This window comes from Neomonachus schauinslandi, chromosome 4 (assembly GCF_002201575.2).
Source record: "Neomonachus schauinslandi chromosome 4, ASM220157v2, whole genome shotgun sequence".
Taxonomy (NCBI): Eukaryota; Metazoa; Chordata; class Mammalia; order Carnivora; family Phocidae; genus Neomonachus; species Neomonachus schauinslandi.
In genome coordinates this window covers 15,296,351-15,310,753 of record NC_058406.1, presented here as the reverse complement: position 1 = coordinate 15,310,753, position 14,403 = coordinate 15,296,351, and the positions used below count along the sequence as shown (strand labels likewise).

Here is a 14,403-nt window from a genome sequence, read left to right as displayed (position 1 = left end):
AAAAAAAAATAGAAATCATGTTTTTAAAAGGACAAACAATTCCCTATACACTCAGAGATTAAAAGCATCTCTAAATAACTCATGGATCAAAGAAGAGTCGTAGTAGAAATCTGAAATTACTGAGAACTGAGTGATAACAAAAACATTTATGTATCAAAAATTATAGAACACAGCAAAGAAAGGGTAAAAATTAATGAGTTAAGGGGCGCCTGAGTAGCTGAGTGGGTTAAGCATTGGACTCTTGGTTTCAGCTCAGGTCATGATCTCATGGGTGGTGGGATTGAGCACCTCATGGGGCTCCGTTCAATGAGGAGTCTGCTTGAAGATTCTCTCCCTCTGCCCCTATGCCCATCCCCCTCGGCTCTCAAATAAATAAATGGATTTTTTAAAATTAATGAGTTAAGCATCTAACTTAGGAAGTTAGAAAAAACAGCAACCCAAAGAAAATAAGATTATAAAGAATAGTAATCAACACGACAGAAGACAAAGATTCATTTGAAAAGATCAAAGCCACAAATCCTTTAAAAAAAGTCAAAACTTGAAGTAAGATTAATTTTAAAAAATACAAAATAGAGCTAAGACACAACTATTATGGAAAAGGGGATACAATTTCTCCCTTTTCCTTTTTCCCTTCCCTTCCTTTCTCTCTCTCTCTTTTTTTTTAAGATTTTATTTATTTATTTGACAGAGAGAGCAAGAGAGCACAAGCAGGGGGAGCAGTAGAAGGAGACGGAGAAGCAGGCTTCCCGCTGAGCAGGAAGCCTGATGCGGGGCTCGATCCCAGGACCCGGGATCATGACCTGAGCCGAAGGCAGACGCTTAACCGACTGAGCCACCCAGGTGCCCCATGTCTTTTCTTTTCTTTTCCTTTTTTTCTTTTCAGTAGGCGCCAGGCTCAGTGTGGAGCCCAATGCAGGGCTTGAACTCATGACCCTGAGATTAACACCAGGGCTGAGGGGTGCCTGGGTGGCTCAGTTGGTTAAGCATCTGCCTTTGGCTCAGGTCATGATCCCAGGGTCCTGGGATCAAGCCCCACATCAGGCTCCTTGCTCAGCGGGGAGCCTGCTTCTCCCTCTGCCTGCAGCTCCCCCTGCTTGTGCTCTCTCTCTCTCACAAATAAAATCCTTTAAAAATAAATAAATAAATAAAAGACTGCTAAATTGACCTATATTCAATTTTAGAATGTCAGTTTCCAAAATATGATTAGACTCAGGAATATAAAGAACTATGACAAACCAGTAAGAAAATGCCAAAAAAAAAAAAGACAAATAGAAAAATGGGCAAAAGACATTATCAGAAGAGGACTCACACATACTCATACATACTCAACCTCGCTGGTAATCTGGGAAATGCAAATCAAGTTTACAACGAGAAATTGTTATACTTATTGGATTGGGAAAAATTAAGAAGTCTGACACCATGTGTTATAGAAGACACGAACAGCAGGACTTCTTATACGTTACCAGCGGGAGTGCAAAGAGATCCAACCATTTTGCTCTTTTTTTTTTTTAAGATTTTATTTATTTATTTGACAGAAACACAGCGAGAGAGGGAACATAAGCAGGGGGAGTGGGAGAGGGAGAAGCAGGCTTCCCGCAGAGCAGGGAGCCCGACACAGGGCTCGATCCCAGGATCCCGGGATCATGACCGGAGCCGAAGGCAGACGCTTAACGACTGAGCCACTCAGGTGCCCCTCAACCATTTTGCTCTTATCTTGTAATGCTGAACAAATTTTCAGTACCCTATGACCCAACAATCAGTGGCTAGGTATACATCAAGAGAAAAGTCCTTTCTGCATGCATTATAGAACATGTACATAAATATTCATAGGTACTTTTTCTACACTAGCAAAAACCTGAACACAACCCCAATGCCATCAACAAGAAATTAAATAAAATTGTGAAATAATTACCTGGTGTATATATCACATATACAGCAAGCAGTTTAAAAAAAAAAAAAAAAAATGGGCACCTGGGTGGCTCAGATGGTCAAGCGCCTGCCTTCGGCTCAGGTCATGATCTCAGGGTCTTGGGATCGAGCCCCATGTCAGGTTCCCTGCCCAGCGGGGAGCCTGCTTCTCCCTCTCCCTCTGCCTGCCACTCCCCCCCGCTTGTGCTCTCTCTCTCTGTGTCAAATAAATCAAATCTTAAAAAAATAATAATAAATAATAAATTAATTTTTTAAAAAAAAGGAACTACTGAAGCGCCTGAGTGGCTCAGTTGTTTAAGCAGCTAACTCTTGATCTCAGCTCAGGTCTTGATCTCAGGGTTGTGAGTTCAAGCCCTGCGTCTGGCTCCAGCGTGGAGCCTACTTAAACAACCAGCGAAAAAAGAATTACAGCTACATGCAACAATTGGATCAATTTCAGCAATATAAGATTCAGTGAGAAAACCAAGTCCAAGGAGATTATATAAAGGATGGTACACCTTTGTAAAGTATATATAGGGGTGCCTGGGTGGCTCAGTCAATTAAGCATCTGACTTGGGGTCAAGTCATGATCTCAGGGTCCTGGAATTGGGGCAGGCTCTGCACTCAGCGGGGAGTCTGCTTCTCCCTGACTGTCTCTCTCCCTCAGATAAATAACACCTTTAAAAATAAATAAATAAATAAAAATAAAAATTTAAGACTGGGAATGAGAAACCCTAGATTCAGGAGAGATTACCCCACATGAAGACAGTTAGTGGGAGGAGGTTGAAGGAGCTCAGAGAAAGATGTAAATTACTGTCAATATTCTAGTCCTGGTAGTGGATCATAGTTCATAGGGGCTTTAAATCGATTTACTTTTTTATTTATTTTAAAGATTGATTGATTGGAGAGTGCTGGTGGGGGAGGAGCAGAGAGAAAGAATGTCAAAGCAGCCCCCCTGCTGAGCGCGTGGGGCTTGATCCCACGACCCTGAGATCATGACCTGAGCTGAAATCAAGAGTCAAATGCTTAACCGACTGAACCACCCAGGCTTAAATTTACTTTTAATAATAAAATAGACAGGGTGCCTGGGTGGCTCAGTCGGTTAAGTGACTGCCTTCGGCTCAGGTCATGATCCTGGAGTCCCGGGATCGAGTCCCACATCGGGCTCCCTGCTCAGCAGGGGGTCTGCTTCTCCCTCTGACCCTCTTCCCTCTCATGCTCTCTGTCTCTCATTCTCTCTCTCTCAAATAAATAAATAAAATCTTTAAAAAAAAAAAATAAAAAAAAAAATAATAATAAAATAGACAGAGGGCCATTGTGGACCAGTGATGAGATTGCCTGATACAAGGATCACGATTAGGCCATTGAAAGATCCCAGGGTCCATAGAATCACTTAAATGAAAACAAAAAATGCTCCGTGCTGGACATATACTATCTCATTGCATCCTCAACAGTCTATGAGCTAGAAACCATTACTGTCCCTATTTTATGAGTAAACTGAGGCTCAGTCACTTGGCCAGGGCCAATTATATGGAAGCCAGGTCTGAATAACCCTTCACCGGGTCCCTGTACAGCTCTTGAGCCTCACCTTCCTCCTGTCAGACTAGGCAACGTACATAACTTTCTTGGCAAACACTAAGTGCTTAATAAATGCCCACCTTAATTCAGAGGGGCTGTGTGGGCATATTGGCAAAAAACTGGTTGATGGCTAGGGGACCTAGATCTAGTCCCGCCACCTCCCTTTATGACCTCGGGAGGGTCACTTTCCCTCTCTGGGCCTCAGCCACCCATTTGTGTTTGGAGAAGGCTACAATGTCAAGTCCCAAAGGCCATTCCTACTCAAATTTTCTACGGGGCCACCCAGCAAATGGGAGGTCACCCAATCCCTTATTTGTCCTGGCTGGCTCCCCTCATTCTTCCACAGCTGGTGAGAGGTCTACAAGTCTGGGTCCTGCCCACTTTTCTGACATCACCTCCTGGCCCCCAGCCCACACCACTCGCCGCTCACACCTTCTCTGCCCTGCTTTCCCCCCTCGGGGCTTTTGCACTGGCCCATCCTCTGCCTGGAAGGCCCTTCCTCCAAGACTATGCTGGGCTCACTCCTCCTTCAGGTCAAAGGCCATGCATCCTTTCCTTCCCTGCCCCTCCGGGTGAAGAGGCCCCCACTCCTGCCCAGTCCCCCACTATTTCACATTCCTATTTTCTTCCCAGCACTCCCACTGTCTGAAATTAACTTGATTACTTTATGGTGTGTCTCTTCCAGTACCATGGAGCTCCTAGAGGACTTGGTGGTGGTCGCTGCTGTATGCTCAGCACCTAGAACCACACCTGCCTATAGAAGATGCTCAGTAAATATTTGTTGGAGGGGTAAAAAGATAAAACACCTAACGCCACCTCCTCCAGAGATCCCTTATGGTCATTCTGCCCCAGGCTTGCTGGGGAGGCCTCCTCTGGTCCCATGGCTCTCGAACTTTCCCTAATCCTACACCACCTGGGAAGGGGTCTGTTTACATAAGCATCTCCCCCAAACACTGGATGTTCTCTGAAGGCAAAAACTAGACCAGATTCATGCATGAATTCCAGCACCTAGCTCTGGGTCCAGCAGGCAGGTGGACTAAGAAAATGTTTGTAGAATGAATGAATGAATGAGTGAGTGTCCTCCACATTCATCTTTTCCCCCCTTCCTGACTCTGCTTCTTCCTTTCTCCACCCTGACAGGTGCTAAGAAGTTGACACCCAGGTGAGTTGATGAGCAAGGCCACTCCAGCAGGAATACCCTGAAGTAGGGGAAGCCCCTTTCTTCCCCCCTTGCCCAGGAGCCACTTTGGGCCGCGAGGGGACAAAGCTGAAGGCCAGCACTGCGTCTCACAGGAATCCTCTCGGGCCTGCCCTGGCCAAACCAACAAGACAGGCGTTCTCCCCATATTTCACCCTCCATGACTGGCTGAGGAGGTTGGTGGGCCTGCCTCAGAGCCTGAGCTGGAGCCTTGCACAGCTGAGCAATCCGTGGCCAGGTGCCAGTTGGGAAACACTCACTTATTCAAATCACGTAAGGTTCCACTTCCTCCAAAAGGGGGAAGTGGGACAGGCAGGCCAGCCCAGCCCAGGGATTCGGTGTTGGAGGAAATTTCAATGCCAAGTTCTCAGATAAGCCAGTGCTCTGACATTTCCCAACCCAGGAAGACCTTGGAAGGCTGGGATTGAAGAAACCCAGGAAGGTCAGGCCTGAGGCCAGATCCAGACGGAGGCTGGGGCCAATCTCCCACTGACATTTCTGAGTTAGCAGTGGCTTCAGCCAGGCTAATTGCCCTGGCCTCCCCCTGACCCTGGTTCCCAGAAACACCGGGACTGCCCTGCTGTGCCCCTCACCCCCATTTCTCCCTGCCCCCAGGAATCACACAGGGGATCGATAAACTTTGCACTCCTCAGCTCAGGGGGCCGGGAAGCGTCATGCAGTCTGTTCCTGCCTTTCACCTCCTCCCCAAGTCTGGCTCCAGAAGAACCAGGAGGTTCAGGAGTTTACACATTTGGCCTCCAGAGATTTATCTAGTATTAAATGATTACGGGCCCATACTCTGGAGGTTCAAATTCTGGCTTAACTGCTTATGAGCTGCAGGATCTTGAGTCCCTTTCTGTGCTTCTATTCTTTACCTTTAAAACCAGGGATTCTAGTATCTACTCCGTGGGGTACCTACTCCGTGGGGTACCAACTCCGTGAGGAGGCTAAGACGCCCAAACAGAGAAGGGTGTGTCAAACGCTTGGCAGGGGCCCACTGCAATAGGCACGCGGTGAAAGGCCACTCTTACTGTCATCATTAAATACACTGAGGTTGATTGGAGCCAGGCCTGGAACTCTGGAGCAGACATCTTCAGAAAGACACACCAGAGCCAAAACCAATCTGCTCAGCCGACTGGGAGGGAAAGAGGAAAGACCCCAGGCTCTGGGTCTAAATCCCAGCTCCACCACCGACCGACCGGCTCTGTGACCCTGGGCAAGTTATTTCACTGCACTGAGCCTCCCTGCTGCCTGCGGGCTCTAGATCACAGCAGTACCTCCCTCGGAGCGGTCACTGTCCTTCCTCACCTGGAGAGGTGCTAGTCTCCGTTTCTGTCGGCTGTGGACAGTGCTGGGCAATTAGGGAGCTGACACGCTGGGGCTATCCCAGGCAGCGGGGAGGTGACAGGTTGGTTTCCCTTCCTGGAAACCTCTGTTTAGGCCCTGCCTCAGGGTGTGATGTGCAAGTATTCATTCATTCACCAAATATGCATTAAGTGTGCACCATGTGCCGAAAAGCATGGTTACACATCGATGCGGCATGACGGCCGTTCCTACTAAGGAAATTAAGGTTGTTTGGCGCTGAGGGTACATCTCTGAACAAAACGGATGAAAAGACTGGTCGGAGATAATCGTTGGGAGAACTCATACCTGACTAAGGGCCTGAGCTGTCAGTAAGGAAACTGGCTTGTCCACCAAACCACCAAATCACCACCAAACCATGAGTCAGTGTCATCGGCGGAGACGTGAAGACGCCAATGGACATGTAGGCAGGGCAGCCGGGCTCATCCTGGGGTGGCTTAGGTGTCAAACCCAGCAGGACAGCCTCCACAGGTTTCCCCATCGTAACAGAGTCCAGCTGGGCTGGGGAAAGCCTTGCCAGGTGTGACAGCCTTTCGTTAACCCAAGGATGACATGAACTTGCTGAAGGCAGGCACCTTGCCACACACTGGAATTCACCAAGGATTCGGATGGTGCTCTTACCCTCCAGGAATTCATACTCCGAGGCAGACACTCCATAGATAATCAGATTGCAAGAGTCTGGGGAACACATCTGGGGAAGGACCATTAGCCTGGGATCCTGATCTGAATTTGAGGACTGATTTTGCCATCGGTTTGACCTGAGCCTCAGTTTCCCCTTTTGCAAAATGAAGACAATATTTTTGGGGGGCTGTTTTAAGGATTCAGTTAGTTCATGAATAAAAAAAGGGCTTCAAAAGTACACCTGGCTGGCTCAGTTGGTGGAGCATGTGACTTTTTTTTAAAGTAATCTCTATACCCAATGTGGGGCCTCGAACTCAGAACCTCAAGATCAAGAGTGGCATGCTCCACCGACTGAGCCAGTCAGGTGCCCAGGAGCATGCGACTCTTGAACTCAGGGTCAGGGGTTCGAGCCCCATGTTAGATATAGAGATTTCAAACAAATAAATGAATGGGCTTTAAAAATGGAAAAGTATGATAGGAGCCTGTAAACTGAGGTTGGGAGTATCATAGTGACTCATCCACGGTCATATGGCTGATTAGAACAGGAGCTAGGAAGGCCAAGCCCTGCCCCACCTCAGGCAGCTGCACTGTTCCTGAGTTCCCGCCTCCCGCCCTTGCTCCCTGGGGCCATCGGTTCAGCAAGGCCCAGGGAACAGGTAGAACACTAAATCTCCTGGATCAGGGATTACCATTTCTTCCCTTGGGACTCCAGGCCCAATTTTCTAACCTGCCAAAGCGGAGATGCCATTTGCTGTGCCGTCCCCATCGGTCTGTAGGAGGTGCCACACGGGGAAGAGCACGCTCCACAGGTAAAGGGGTGGCACGGTCACAAAGGAGAAGTGAGGATGTTGAGCTGGGAAAGAGCACAGAGCCAGGGAGGGAGCCAGCTGCAGGGTTGCACAAACGTGTATTAAAATCTGGGCAGCCCCACTGAGTTCACCAGCCCGGGCAACTCAGGCAAATTGCTTCACCTCTGAGTCATCGCCTTCACTTCAAGAATGGGTTGCTAGAAGGATTAAAAGTGTATATATATATATAAAGCACTTAGCAGAATGGCTTGGTGCATAATAAATATTAATAAAATATTCGAAATATTCAAAATATAGCCGAAAAAGTCATTAATTCTTTTTAAATTAAAATTTTAAATTTTTTTATTTGAGAGAGAGAGAGAGCACACAAGCAGGGGGAGTGGCAGAGGGAGAAGCAGGCTCCCTGCTCAGCAGGGAGCCTGATGTGGGACTCGATCCCAGGACCCCGGGATCATGACCTGAGCCAAAGACAGTTAACCTACTGAGCCACCCAGGCGTCCCTAACGTTAATAACTCTATTATTATTACTCTACCATTATTAATTAATACTATTAATACTATTATAGAGGGTGGGGGAGGGGTGAGCCTAACTCTCCAGGACTATGTGCAACCAGCCTCTTTCTACTCTCACTATAAAGCCTGGGTCGTCACCAGCCCCAAAAGCCAGCACTGCCCCCCCCCCCCCGCCTTGAGGACTAAACATGTGCACCACTGTGTGCCCCAGGACAGGTCCCCACCCGGCACCAGAGGGAAGTTCTGGCCCAGTCTAGCTCTGAGCGCCTCCTGCTTTCCTGTACAAGGGAAAGGAGACTAAGGAGCAGGGGGACACTGACCTGAGGGGTACCCTGGGCCTGTCCCTTCTCCACCCTCCACACAATGACAACATCTAATTTGGATCTGGGGTATCTTTCAGTCTTGTGTACCAACTTTAATTTGTTGATAAGGGCTGCCTGGAGGACTGCATTTAGAAGGCCCTGAAGTTCAGAGGGAAAAAGAGCAGTGGTTGATTAGTGATACCTGATGAGTGTGACTACTTGCCATACATGAACTAGAAAAGCCTGAAGGCCTTGCCTCAATACAGCCCTGGTTGTGGGGTAACTGAAAGCCAAGAGGGAAAGGGACTTGCCCAAGGTCACACAGCATAAAAAAGGGCAGGGCTGGGATTCAAACTCAGGCTCCTCTGGCTTTCTGAGGGTGCTTCCTGCCAGGACTGTCACATCCTTCCTCTGGACTATAAGAGACGGTGTCCAGACCCATTGAGACCCACTGAAAACAGGAGCTGCTGCCCAAACAGGACTGCCTACTTGGCTCCCCACCCCCACCCCTCAGGCCTCCTACCACACTTCCCAAACCCCAGAGGCAGATGGTTCCAGTGAAAACAAATGCAGACAGCACCATCCCCTGAGGGCTTGTATACAAACAAAGATTTGAATTCAGATGCTAATCTGATTAAGCAAGACAGCACAAGACCTGGATTTGGTTCTCTTGCCCCTTTCCAGCTGTGTGGCGTGGGAAAGGTTACAGAGTTTCTCTGAGCTTCAGTTTGCTCCTCTGTAAAATGAAGAGGACAAAAATACAGTACAACCGTTCAAAGTGATTAGCTCTGTGTTCCTGACGCAGAGGAAGCCCTTAGATGTTAATTATCAGGATTAGGTTAAAGGAGGAAAAAAAAAACCCACATCATTTTCACACACACACAAATCCAGGTGATTCAGGCAAGGGTTTGGACTGGCTGTTGAGAGGAGCCCTGTTCATCTTTGCTATCTGGCTAACTGAACTGAAACATGAATTACCAAATCTGATGATTTCAAATAAATAAGGAACCAGATTCTTTTTTTTTTTTTTTAAAGATTTTATTTATTTGTCAGAGAGAGAGCGAGTACAGGCAGGGGGAGAGGAAGAGGGAGAAGCAGGCTCCCTACTGAGCAGAGAGCCCCACGCGGGACTCGATCCCAGGACCCCGGGATCATGACCCGAGCCGAAGGCAGCCACTTAACCGACTGAGCCACCCAGGCGTCCCAGGAACCAGATTCTTCTAGGAAAATGGATTGTATCATTTATGTCACAGAAAAGGAAGCAGCCCTGAGTGGGTGGACTGGCAATGGTAGGGGACAAACGTGTTTGCTTCCCACTTCCCAACTGGGTGACTTCGTGCCTCAGTTTCCTCCTCTGTAACGTGGGGAAAATGGCACTGACCACACAGGGCTGCTGTTAAGACCAATGAGCAATTGCAGGTCACCCCTGGCCTGGTAATATTAGCAGGTATTAGTTAGCATTGGTACATGTTGGCGGAGGCGGGGGGGGGGGGGAGCGCTCACTTAAGGAGGCAGAAAAAACAGCAGCTACAGCAGTGCTAAGTAGGAGTGAGGGAGGGGAGGAAGACTCAGAATCTGCTGAAACACTTTCTGCCCAAAACGGTGGCAGATGGGTAAGTTATTAACTCCTGTATGTTATGTTAAGAAGCCGGTGGTAAGTCAATGTGGGGACAGGTGGAAGGAGAAACTGACAAATAATACTCAGAAAGGCCAAGCCTGACACAGTTCAGTGACAGCCTACAAGAGGCCTGGGGGCTTACAGGACAGAGAACTGGGAGCCTCAGCCTGGGAGAGGACACCCACCTTGTTGTTTCCCAGACAAAGTGAAAAGGTGGATCGAAGAAGGCAAGAGATTGACTTAACAAAAAGTCACATGGCAGATCCTTTTAAAGGTTGGATTTATGGCTTTTCAAATAAAAGCCACCTAAACACTTTTTTAAAGAACATAAAATGTTTGCTGAGCTTTGCCTGGCAGCCTGCATACCTGACCTGGTGAAGTTCATGCACCCGAACCACAAACTGAGGTCTGGGAGAATGAAGATACTGCTATGGAACCCGGCGGGGCTGGGGGGGGGGTGTCATGGAGGTCTTTTTCCCAGAAATAGCCTCCCCTCCCATCCCCTCCCTTCCCTGGGTCAGAAGAACTGGGGAAGGGTTTGAACCCGGCATGTCTACCCTCTGAACCTCAGTCTCATCTGCAAAAGGGCAGGACATGGGGAGGAGGTAAGGGATCAGAGATAATGTTGAAGGTGCCTGGTCCCTGGCAAGTACTTAGAAAATGCAAACCCACACGGGGCACATTTCTGAGCTCCTCCACAAGTGCAAGGCGGAGGGGGCGGGCCGCGGCTGTGGTTACTATCAGGTTGTCTGGTGGGGTAACTGACCTCCTTGTTCATCTTGTACGCCCAGAACAGTTGTGGAGACCTTCTAGAATCTCACGTCCAGGCAGCTGCTTCCAGACCCCCTGTATTTGACCATGAGGCTTCATGGCCTGCCACACTGCCCTCAAGCTCAGTCACAGTGACTTGGAGGTCTGTGTTGCCACCATGACGCCTGCCCCGTCATGGCTAGGGCTTGGCACTCAGCAAAGGGGGCCCAACAGAGCCCTGGGTTCAGAGCGCAAGACGGCGTTTCCTGTCTCGGAAGTGAGTGACAACAGCACGCAGGGCTGTTGGGAGCATTTAGGTGAGCTGCTCCTAGTCTAGGGAGTCCCTTCCCTGAGGGAGCTGTGTACCTGTACCCTGAAGCTCCCACAGCTGCCTGTCCCCAACTGGGTCGGCCCCGGGCCCAGCTCTCTAAGTCCTGACAGGCTGCTGCCGTCACCCCTAGACCTCTAGAGCCCTTAGACTCTTCCCGGGGACCACCAGAGCAGGAAGAAAGCTCCCTCTATGTAGCCACAGAAGAGGGACTTAGGGTCCATGTGTCCCACATTCCTACCGTGAGCCCCCCGAGGGCTGGCCCAAGCCTCATGCCGTCCTTCAGATGAGATTTGAGCCCTCCTTCCAAGGCCTCACAGCACCTCACCCAGAAACTGCAAATTCAGAAGGCAGGCAGATCGCGTCCATGAGGTAAGTGAGCATGAGGGAGAAGGGAGCCGTGGGGACTGCGGTCAAGTGGACAGAGCAGCTGCTAATCGGCTCCAGCCATGGTGGCCAGGCTGGGACGCGGCCCAGTGTGGCCACGTCTTCTGATCTTTCTAAAGAAGTAAAATGAAATCACTTGGCTGAATAACAGCAACAACGAAATCAATGTTTTTAAATCACTGCAGGAGTCAACAATCGGCCACAGCTGTCCCCTGCCCCATTTGGAGGGCAGTCTGTGACAGACCTGCCATAACCTAGGCCATAAATATGGGAAAGCCAATTGACCGAATTAGAGCCATTCCTAGTCTTGAGGATGTCAGGTATTTGGGCTTACCAACAAGGACACCGAGGCTCAGAGAGGGGAAGTGACTTGCCCAGGGTCATATGGGTAGTGTATCAACAGCTCAGGACTCAAACCCTGCTCTCCTGAGTTGAAGATCCTTTTCCTACGAGTCCACACTGTCTGCATCCTCCCTGAACAACTTTTCTTTTCAAAAGATAGATATACTATGGATGTACTATGGAAATGAGACACACCAAATTCAAGACAGTGGTTACTTTTAGGAAAGTCATGGACCTTAGAGCTGAGAGACTGAATTCCCAGTCCAACTCTGCCCTAAGCAGCTGAGTGACCCTGGGCAAGCTCCTTCCCCTCTCTGGGCCTCAGTCTCCCTGGTCTGCAAAGCAGCCAGCTGACCAAGTCAGCTGCTAAACACCTTCCAGCTCTGAAATCCCAGGCATCTGTGAGGTATTCTCACTGCGTAGTACTTTGTGGCTGCACATGAATATAAAAGAATAATAATAATAATAATGGGGAGGGCAAGCCCACATTTGCTGGGAAGGAACACTACAATTTTTAGTGAAACCTGACTCCCGGTTACTGGAATCCAGAAAGAACCATGGTAATACTCAGGCAGTTTAACCACCATCCGACAGTTAAACAAAAACACATCTGGTTTAACTTCGTTTTCCTCATCTCCTCCCCCAACCCCCTACCCTCATCTCAAATTTTACCCCTTAATTTGAGAAGTCAAATTAAATGCAAACAATTGATTTCATGCCACAGTGAGGTTGAGAATTTCAGCATGGAAAACTTGAAGCATGAACTTTTTCTGGAAGCAATCATGAAATGTTGGGGGGTGGTATGGGGAGGTAGAAAATATAGAGACTGTTCTTGAATGTTCTTTGGACACTGAACATTCTAAGCCGAAGTTGCTAAGGGCCTACTGTGAACACAACACTCAGAGAGGCCAAGTGATTTGTCTCAGGTCACACAGCAAGGACTGGAACCCAAGATGCCCACCCCGAAGCCAGGATTTCCCAGGCTGTCCGGGCCCTTTAACCTAAACAGGGCCTCTCTCGGGCCCTATGGATCGCCTGCTAGTGGTGAAGGAAAATACCCCGGGAACACTGGTTCATCCCAGTGTTGGAAAACCATTTATGATCTTGCTGGCCCCTTGTAGCAGCTGCAAAGTACACATTATTAACCCACATTACAGATGATTTCCTCTTCTGAGGCTCAGAGGGAAAGTGACTCGTTCAGGGTCACATAGGAATGCTGGGAATGAACCTCCAATCTACTGCCCCCAGCAAGCTACTGCCCCCTGTCCTCTAAAAGTCAGGATACCTCTAGAAGGAAAAAAAAAATGAAGCCATACGGCCCAGCCTAGCTCCAGCCTGCCTGCGACTACGTTGCCTTGGGAAAGCTGAGTCAGCATTCCTGCGGCCACGTGCAGATTTCTGAGCGCTGGTTCTCAACCCAGCTTGCTCACTCTCCCCGAAATGCTCTCTTCCAGCTCTGGGGTTTGTATCGATAACTTCAGTCGGGCCTATTTCAAGGTGAAAACTCTGGGCTGTGCTGCTGGATCCTGCTCCTGGATGAAGAGGACCTCATCCCCAGGGATGGGTAGAACATAGAGATCACCAGACTTGGAATTCTCATCATCTGGTCCCTCACCCCAGCTCCGCCTGTAGCATCTGTGTGTCCTCGTGCAAATCCCTTCCCCTAAGACCAGTTTCCTCCTAGGAAACATAAGGCGAGGACAGCATCTAGCTTACAGGGAATGTCGGATATGTAAGCCCCTGGACAGGCAGGGCTTGAGTGCTCTTTCACTCCATTTCCAAGCTGGGACACAGTGAGACAGAAGAACAGGCAGAGGGGGCATGAGGTCCTGCAGAGATAACAGCCCCAAACCTGTGCCCAGCACAGAGCTCCAGGCTCCTGACCAAGGCTGCGTCTAGGATGATAGGAGGTGGCTTCTGAGTATGGGCAAAGGCACCGTGCCACCCTCTAGGGCAACCCATCACAGATTGGGCAGAGCCCGGGTGAAGGTGGGTGACCAGGGCTCAGGGGCACTGAGTGACATAACCGTACACCCAGGATTAGGGCTGCATTTTTTGCTGAGATTAGAGCCGCCTGTAGCCGATATTTTCTTAAGCACAGACACCAGCTAAACACCTTGCACGCATTAGTCATACCCAGAACTCACCACCGGTAGGTAGTTTATTGATGTCCTCAGCTTAAAGGAAGACACTGAAGCACAACAGTGGACAGAACTCATCCCAGGTCACACAGCTAGGTTGCCTGCTCTATTAGTGAGAACAAAATGTTGGCCGACCAATCTTACACGTGTTATTGCATTTTAATCTCCTCCCTTGTGAATTCCTTGATTCCAATTCTATGCGAGTGTCCAAATATCACTCCGTTCTCTTCACTGCTCCTTGGCCAGCACCTAGAACAGGGCTTGGCGCAAAGCTCCACATTTGTTGAATAAAGATAGTATTTTGTTTCTGGCCTCAGTTCAGTTTTATTCCCCACAAGAGTCTTACGCAAGAGGCACACTCCCCATTTACAGATGGTGCCGCGGACATGGACACTCACTCCGGTCTCACTCTAGGGGCGGGCAAGTTGGGGAGCTGTGTTCAGGGGCCTCTTCTGCTTAGTGAATTCAGAGGCATGAAGTTCAGGAAGAAAAAAAGGGACAGAGGGCCAAGATGGGCAGGTGGGGAGGGCTGAACCCCTGGAGAAA

General features: G+C 49.1%; 1 protein-coding gene across 1 annotated transcript in view; it reads right to left on the bottom strand.

Moving 5' to 3' along the window:
- Window positions 1-13,916, bottom strand: part of ALPL (alkaline phosphatase, biomineralization associated) — a 52,671-nt gene extending 38,755 nt beyond the window's left edge. Inside the window, exon 1 of the mRNA XM_044913895.1 lies at window positions 13,864-13,916. The gene's annotated coding sequence lies outside the window, so the exon portion shown is untranslated. The remainder of the gene's footprint in view (window positions 1-13,863) is intronic.
- Between the last annotated feature and the right edge of the window lie 487 nt (window positions 13,917-14,403).